Raw genomic sequence first — 8,399 nt, 5'->3', positions numbered from 1 at the left:
TTGTCAGTTGCTTCGTTTGCCAATATTTTGTCCCATTCTGAGGGTTGTCTTTTCGTCTTGTTTATGGTTTCCTTTGCTGTGCAAAAGCTTTTAAGTTTCATTAGATCCGATTTGTTTATTTTTGTTTTTATTTCCATTTCTCTAGGAGGTGGGTCAAAAAGGATCTTGCTGTGATTTATGTCATAGAGTGTTCTATGTTTTCCTCTAAGAGTTTGATAGTGTCTGGCCTTACATTTAGGTCTTTAATCTGTTTGGAGTTTATTTTTGTGTATGGTGTTAGGTGTTCTAATTTCATTCTTTTACATGTAGCTAAAAGTATGGAATGCTTTACGAATTTGCGTGTCATCCTTGTGCAGGGGCCATGCTAATCTTCTCTGTATCGTTTCAATTTTAGTATATGTGCTGCTGAAGCGAGCACCACAATTTTTCCTTTGTAATCAATTCTATATCCCTTCCTTAGCTTCATCCCACTTCTGGGGATGATCAATAGCTTGACCAGGTGATACACAGAATTTGAGCAGGACATCCAGAGTTGCATGCATCACTCAGGATGTGCCCTGGTCAGTGGAGGCTGTCTTGGGACCTATATTCATGATCTGGGCACCATGCTTCTTGTGACACAGGCCCGGTGTGCCTTGTCTTGGCTTTTTCAAGTGGCTGTGTTCCTCAACTGGTTCACTTAAATTTATGGTCAATCAAAGGCCAAGATCTGTTTCATACAAAGCCAAGCTATGTGTTTCGATTCAGGAAATTGTCCAGACTGTATCATAGTTAATTTAGAAAAGGATGTGTTGACTGAGTCCTATACACTGGGTTCTCTGTGAAATGCAATAATATTAAACTTGTGTAATCATGAGAATGATGCTTGAACAGTGATTTGGGTTGGAGTGGTACAGATTGACAGGTGGGTCTTGTTGGTGAGGGGATTGGTGGAGGTGATCTCATTGTGTAGAACAAAGGTGGGAGTATTGAAACGTAGGATGAGGCCAGCTATAGGGGACCTTGATATCCAGACAGAGGAATCTCACCTCGAGATTGTAGGTGTAGAGGGAGGTAGGAAATGGCAGAAGCGCTGCTGAAGGAAGTCTATCTGAAACTGGTGTTAGAGGGTCTAGATGCTTGAGGCAGGGAGCACAGCTCCAAGGCAGTTGGAATGAGAAAGTGATGATCAGCTGCCTTGAAGAACCATTTTGGAGGAGAAGAGGCAAGACTTACTGACTGCATGGAGGTAAGGAAGAAGGGTTAGATAAGTGACTGTAGTTTCACACAGTGTTGATGTAGATATGGTGGTTCCATGGTCAGAACTGAAGAAATGTTTGGATGAAAGAGGATGGTTTTGTTTGGGGCCATTTTTGGGTGGTTGTGTGGGTTTGGGGGCAGCATGATGTGGCCCAGTAAACCTTCTGGAGATACAAACTGGGTAGACAGCCAATGGGAAAAACTTGTGAATGTGTTCGTCTTCTTAGTACGTGCCCTTGTTACATGCCCCGTTCTGAGTGAACAGATAGGTGTGTACCTGGTGCAGAGGTTAAGAGCAGTCAAAGCCCGCTCTGCCATTTACTAGCTGTTTGACTTGGGCAGTCAGTGTAACCTCTGTGAGCCTCAGGATAGTTATCTGTTAAAGGAGGAATAATAATACCAACTTCACAAAGATGTTAGGAGGATTAAATAAAACTGGGTACAGTTTTATTTACAAAGAAGCGTACAGTGGCATGTAGTAGTCCACACATCACAGATGCTGTTATTGTTGATGTTGTTATCACTACTGTCGACCCATCAGTGGGGTGGAGACTCTCAGGAGATGGTGTTTAGGTACTGAGACTGTTCTGAGTGGATCTGGCTGATAAACTTGTCATCACTCTGGAGCTGCTGAGCAGAGATAAAAGCATTCACCCCTGCCTGAAAGCCTGGTTGGAGAAAAATACCCACTCACCAGGGGTGTATTTTTTCAGCCTCCGGAGCCCCCAGCGCCGCCTACCTCCCCATCTCCCACTAACAGGCTAGCTTTATACAGCTGTCTTACACACCTGCAGTCCTGTCCAAGTCCTTACCAGCTTTCCCCTCCCCCAGCAACTAGCCCTGAGCCCTAACACCCAAGGATAGCAATGAACTCAGATGGCAATGACCATAAGCAGCAGCGGCCAAAGCACACAGCACTAGGATCTTCCCCTGATACTCCAGGTCCCGCACAGACGTGGACTTGAAATAGCTCTCCTGTGACCGGTCTCAGGTGCTTGTAGGTCACTTGGCATTGGCTGCAAGACCACAATGGAAATAACAGCACAGCTATTTCTTTTTTTTTAGTCCTTTTTTAAAAAAAAATTTATTGGAGTACGGTTGATTTACAATGTTGTGTTAGTTTCAGGTGTACAGCAAAGTGAGTCAGTTATACACATACATATATCCACTCTTTTTAAGTTTCTTTTCCCATATAGGTCATTACAGAGTATTGGGTAGAGTTCCCTGTGCTATACAGTAGGTTCTTATTAGTTATCTATTTTGTATATAGTAGTGTGCATATGTCAATCCCAGTTTCCCAGCTTATCCCTCCCCTTCTTCCCCTCTGGTCAGCAGAGCTATTTCATGTGCTGCAGTGTCAGAAAATGCTGCATGCACACAAGCCAGGGTTGGGTAAGCCTGTGTGTGGTAACATAAGCGAAGACAGCCAAGCCTACCTGTGCTCAGAGAATGCTGGGAAACATGAATGGGGACTCTTGGCAGCTTTGGGACGAGCTGGACTCCTTAGCACAGGGCTTGGGAAGCTGTCTGTACTTAGATGGATTATTTTTTTCCTAGTGAAGTAAGACGTGACAAGTCTGATGGCGAACACCCTAGAACTGTGAGAAAGATTCCTCTCTTATGTTAACTTTCATGCCAACTTCTTGGGGAACGACACCTGCCTGATCCATCTGCTACCTGGTCTGCATTTGTGTGTGCGGCTCTTCAACGGAAGGGCAGAGCATCTAAATTCCCCTCCTCTGGACAAATAACTCAGGCCAGAAAGGCTCTGGGCTCTATATCGGCACTCACCAAATCCCTACCTCTTTGGTCATCCTGACATGCTCATTTGGCCACCAATGAGTGTAGCCTTTTGTGCGCTTAGGTTTGATTGTGGGTACTGTTTTGAAAGACAGATTTGCATAGGTAAGCATCTTAGAAATATTTTTCTGAAAGCAACTGTCAAGGAGAAACGTGCAAGCCCGAAGGCAGAAGGAAGCTGGAGGAGGGTGTGGGAGAAGAAGTGGGGGTGGGGGAAGACCAGAACATGTGCTTTTCAGCTGCCGTGGAGCAGCCCCACACCTGTGGGAGGGAGGTTCTGCAGGTTGCAGTGCGCTCTGAGAGATTTATGCCCTGCGTGCTGAACACCTATCCGTGACTCTCCATGGCACAAGTTTGAAAAGGTGATTATGGGTCTGACATGAAGGAATATTTTATATGAAATTGCTGAAAGATATCTGGGTACTAAGCAGTAATCACCTTAACGCTTTAAAAAGGGCTCCAGTTTGTTTCCCATCGGCTTCTTGGCAGTTGGGATTTGTATGCCACTTAACATCCAGTCCTGGGCATCCCACATGCCACCACGCTAAGCAGAGGGACTCCCCTTGAAGAAAAATGCACTACAGTTTGGGGATAAGTCTCAGTAGCTTTAAAAACGTGCATAGACTTGGCATCCGTAATTCTACCTCTTGGAATATTTTAAAGAAAAAAAAATCAGAAAAAGGATGTCCGTTGGAAACATACATGTTCAAAGATGTTTATTGTAGTGCGATTTAAAAAAATAGATATCCTTCCAGAATTAAATGCCATGCAAGTGTGTGTGTCTACATGTTTTAACAGAGAAAAGTTGGAAACACCCTAAATATGCCAAAGTACAGGATTTGATGTTTTAAAAAGTATAGAATGTTGTGTATTACTAAGTCTGAAAAAATAAGTGTAGCATAGTATATATATATGCTATAATTCTGTTTTTATAAAATGCAAGTTTACTTATATATTTGTATGGGAATGAATTCTATCAATACAAGGACATATATAAACATGCAAAGATGGTTGTCTCTGGGTGGTGAGGATATGGGTGACTTTGCTTTTTAAAATATTATCCTGTCTATTTTCTGTAATAAACATAGATTATTTATGTTGAAAAAAGCAGGGAGTGCTGCCTTAGTGAGCGACTCCCTTGTTTACTTTGGCTGTTGACATCTGGGCTTCCCCTGAAAGGTTTGTGCTCATGTGACCTTCACAGGGTGTCGAGCAAAGCAAGTTCTGTGGTTGTCCTCTGGTGTCCACCGCGCAGCCTCTTGCCACTGAATGGAGCTGCTGAAAGTAGGCCTAGGCTGCAAAGATGACAGGCGGCCCCTCAAATTCTGTTCAATGCCAAGGAAAGGAGGTTGGGATTTGTATGCCACTTAACGTCCAATCCTGGGTATCCCACATGCCACCACGCTAAGCAGAGGGGCTCCCCTTGAAGAAAAATGCACTAGTTTGGGGATAAGTCTCAGTAGCTTTAAAAACGTGCATAGACTTGGCATCCGTAATTCTACCTCTTGGAATATTTTAAAGAAAAAAAAATCAGAAAAAGGATGTTCATTGAAAAATTGGCATCTTTCATCAGTTGAGCTTGGGCTACCATATCGGACTTGTGGGGAGAACAGGACCTCTTTACCCCTGTTGTAAATGATTGTGTCTGTACTTGGGGCTATGTGTCGGTGCAGCAGGAGGGTGCATTCTTTTCTATCAGTCTCTTGTGTTTTTCATTAAAATTGTATTATTTATTTAGATACTTGTTTCATCAGCATCGTGAGTCTTTGCTTCTGAATCTGAGTCAAGGAATGAGAAGCTTTTTGGAATCTGGTGTTTGTGCTTTGTGATTTGTTATCCCAATCAACTGAAATTTTTGCCCTGAAATTTTTGGTGTAAAGATTCAGATATTGGGCTTCCCTGGTGGCGTGGTGGTTACGAATCCACCTGCTGATGCAGGGGACACAGGTTTCAGCCCTGGTCCAGGAAGATCCCACATGCCACGGAGCAACTAAGCCCATACACCACCACTACCGAGCCTGCGCTCTAGAGCCTGCGAACCACAACTACTGAGCCCATGTGCCAAAACTACTGACGCCCGCGTGCCTAGAGCCCGTGCTCTGCAACACGAGAAGCCACTGCAATGAGAAGCCCCGGCGCCGCAACAAAGAGTAGTCCCTGCTCGCCGCAACTATAGAAAGCCCACGCTCAGCAACGAAGACCCAACGCAGCCAAAAATAAAAAATAAATAAAAATTAAAAAAATTTATTAAAATAAAGATTCAGATATTGAACTATCTTATTATTGCAGGAGCTGACAGAAAACCCTGTCCTGATTTCTTTCCCTCTGTGTTCTTCTCTGTCAAGGTGGGGCAGGAAGGGCATAGTTTTTAATATACCTGGCCTCCAAAATGGCCCTAATTTTGAGTAATCTTTTCACATTCCACACTACTACACTACTATTAGGGAAACGACGTTTGAGCAGAAAGAAGTGTTCTAAGACTACCTGCAAGACAAAAAGAAACTCCCCTCACTTATATTGTTTTTCTTTTTATCATGCACGTCATCCTGGAGACAGATCAATTGAGCTCTTTCTAAGCAAAGGACCTAATGCTCATCTTTCACAAAGGAAAAATGAAGCCCCAAGTATCGGATATCAGTTCCTGTGCCAGAAGACAAGGAAGCAATGAGTGTGTGCAACATCTGCATTAAAATTGGGATTTCTTTTGCTATTGTTGGCATTGCATGGATGAGATGTGTTTCTGGAAGCAGATATTTGAGCAACTTTCACTTTTTCAGTGTCAGGAGTACACTGAAGACCCTGGAAAAGGTTGTATAAAGGGGAAATAATATTTGCTTGGATCTGCCCATGTGCTAGGTGCTTTAAATCCATGTTTGATTGCAGGGTTAAAATTACACTCATCATTCTGATCCTAAAGTCCACCATGGACTACATACGAAAACCAAAGTGACATTACATCTCCAGAGCTAACAGTTTATTTTTCTTAATCTATTTTTTAAAAAGGAGGAATCTTTCTCTTGGAGTAAATAATATAATGAGTCTGATCAGAAATCAATATTTTAGCTTTGCTCAGTTAACCCTGAAAATTACTGGATAGGGTCGTGGGCTTAGATGGAGACCATTTCATTGAATCCTATACTTTTACAAATGAGAACACTGAGGTCAGAAGGATTAAGGGACTTGTCAAGATCACACAGAGAGTTATAGAGCAGATCCTGAAATTCCAGGATGTTGATCTCCCACTACTGAATGATGCCATCTGCGAGCAGTTTTCCATTTAGTTGGTTATGTACTTTCTGATAAGAAATGGTGTAGGGAGCAAATCTTCCCGCCTGGATACAAAAGAAAGGACAGGAAGAGCTGTGCTTTCTGTTTTCTGGTAACTCTACAACCATGAATCTATATTCTGGTTTCCTATATTAAGTTCATATCCATGTTGAGTCTTGAATAAGTGATGATAAAATGGAAACTCACCACATAGGGCCCAGGAAAGCATTTGTTGCACCCCAAGTCCTTTGAAAGTTCCCAAGAGAGAAGAGACAGGGGCTACAGAAAGATGACTCATCTACCCCCTGAAGAGTTAACAGAGGAATCAACCAACCCTTGTGGACAGTGACACCAGAAGTTGATGGACATGAACCATCTTTGGGCAAAGAGGATGACACTCCACAAGGGTCTTATATTCCAATTCTTTTTCTAGGCCTTGGAGTAAACTGCAAGTTAAACTTCACAAATGACAATGTGGTATTAATGTATAGATAAAAATGTTAATGTATAGAAAAAAGTGTAGATTTCTTTTTTCTGCCATGACTTACACTTCCTTTTCTGTTGTGAATTAATGTATACATTCTATTTTTTACTGTTGAGTTGTCAAAATTTCCACCATCCCCACCCCCTTGGTAGACTCTTTAGATGGTGGATGATGGCAGATACGGTACACTTGCCTTGGCCAAGTGGCTCACAGACCGAATATCTCTCAGCCCCATACTTATCTCAGGGCAGCTCACCTTTTTCACACTGTCTATTGTTTATAAAAGCTGTGTTGGAAAAGAAAAATACTTCACATTTATGTAAAATGTACTTTTACAGCTATTGTTCAGCTCAATCATCAACTTTTTATACTAGTCATATTTTAACTTGAAAACTGAGGAAACTGAGGACTGGAGAAGTGATAGGACTTTACCAAGGGCATACAACTAGCAGTTAGAATTGGGACTCAAACCCAGAACTTGGATTCCATTTTAAATGGTTTTCCTACCATGTCAGAGTTGATGTTGATCTTGTGATGAAGAAATGCTGAATAGAGTAGCTTATTAAGACAAGGAAAAGGCATAAGGCATCATCCAATAAGTTCTACTAGAATAGAGAGTGTATTTCATGATATTTTTTTAAGGGTGGGTGTTATTGTGCACATTTTAGAGATGAGGAAACTGAGACTTTTAGAGATAAAGTAACTGCCACGTAATATGTAAGCTAGAAAAACAGGGATTTGAACACACTGATTTGAATTTGATAACTCACTGAGTATCTCTAATGTAACCTGCATGAGTATCTCTGCAATGCTATAAATGAATGAATTCATGCCACAGTAATCCCCCTTGGTGCCCCCAAATCACAAAGTAGTAGATTTATCAGTTTAATGGAGTGATAGTTCTACTAGTCATTAAAAGATAGACCTTTTTGCCAGTGTTAGACACCCTTTAAATTGAATTGACAGTCAAAGATTTGGGAGTCTTCGTGTATATATTTAGGTAGCTTTCACAAGTAAGATGTAAATTATATGCAAATGAATGTAAATTACAGGGACATTAATTGCTTAAGCCTCTCATTTTTGGTTATGATGTTTTACGATGGATGGAATAGAATGTGGGAGAGACGGCTGACAATTAAATTTATTCTAAATTAAATTTTGGGCTGCATTAGTGACTAATAGCTTTGAAATGCCTCTTCTGAGGAGTCCTACTTCCTCATTCAGTGGTGACTACTCCCCACTAATCTTCATTTTACAGATGGCTTTCCTATCCCTACCCCTAAAGGCTTAGGTATATTTTCTCCAGCAATTAGCATTATATACAAGCCCTGATGAGTCTTAAAAACATGTTAAATGTGAGATTATCTCCCTCTGGAGATGGACTTAAAAAAATTTTTGGCACTCTGGTTACCCTGTGAGAAACGGCAATAATCCCTGTTAGGGTGGCCTGAAAATTTTCTTTTCAAAGGACCAGAAACAATGAGAAGGACAGAAAAGAGGGAAAGACAAGAGCAGGAAGATGAAGAATGGGGCCAAGTGGGGAAAAGGTGGAGGAGAGATGGAAAGAGAGGAAGGTGGAGAAGGGGAAAGAGATGGAATGGTGGAAAGA

General features: G+C 41.8%; 1 non-coding gene across 1 annotated transcript; it reads right to left on the bottom strand.

Annotated features, from left to right (window-relative positions):
- Window positions 1-311: 311 nt before the first annotated feature.
- On the bottom strand, window positions 312-418 carry LOC132368310 (U6 spliceosomal RNA). The gene has a single exon (XR_009504048.1). It is a non-coding gene; the product is annotated as a U6 spliceosomal RNA (small nuclear RNA).
- Between the last annotated feature and the right edge of the window lie 7,981 nt (window positions 419-8,399).

This window comes from Balaenoptera ricei, chromosome 6 (genome assembly GCF_028023285.1).
Source record: "Balaenoptera ricei isolate mBalRic1 chromosome 6, mBalRic1.hap2, whole genome shotgun sequence".
Taxonomy (NCBI): domain Eukaryota; kingdom Metazoa; phylum Chordata; class Mammalia; order Artiodactyla; family Balaenopteridae; genus Balaenoptera; species Balaenoptera ricei.
Note: the sequence above shows the minus strand (reverse complement) of the source record. Positions and strands in the feature narration are given on the sequence as shown.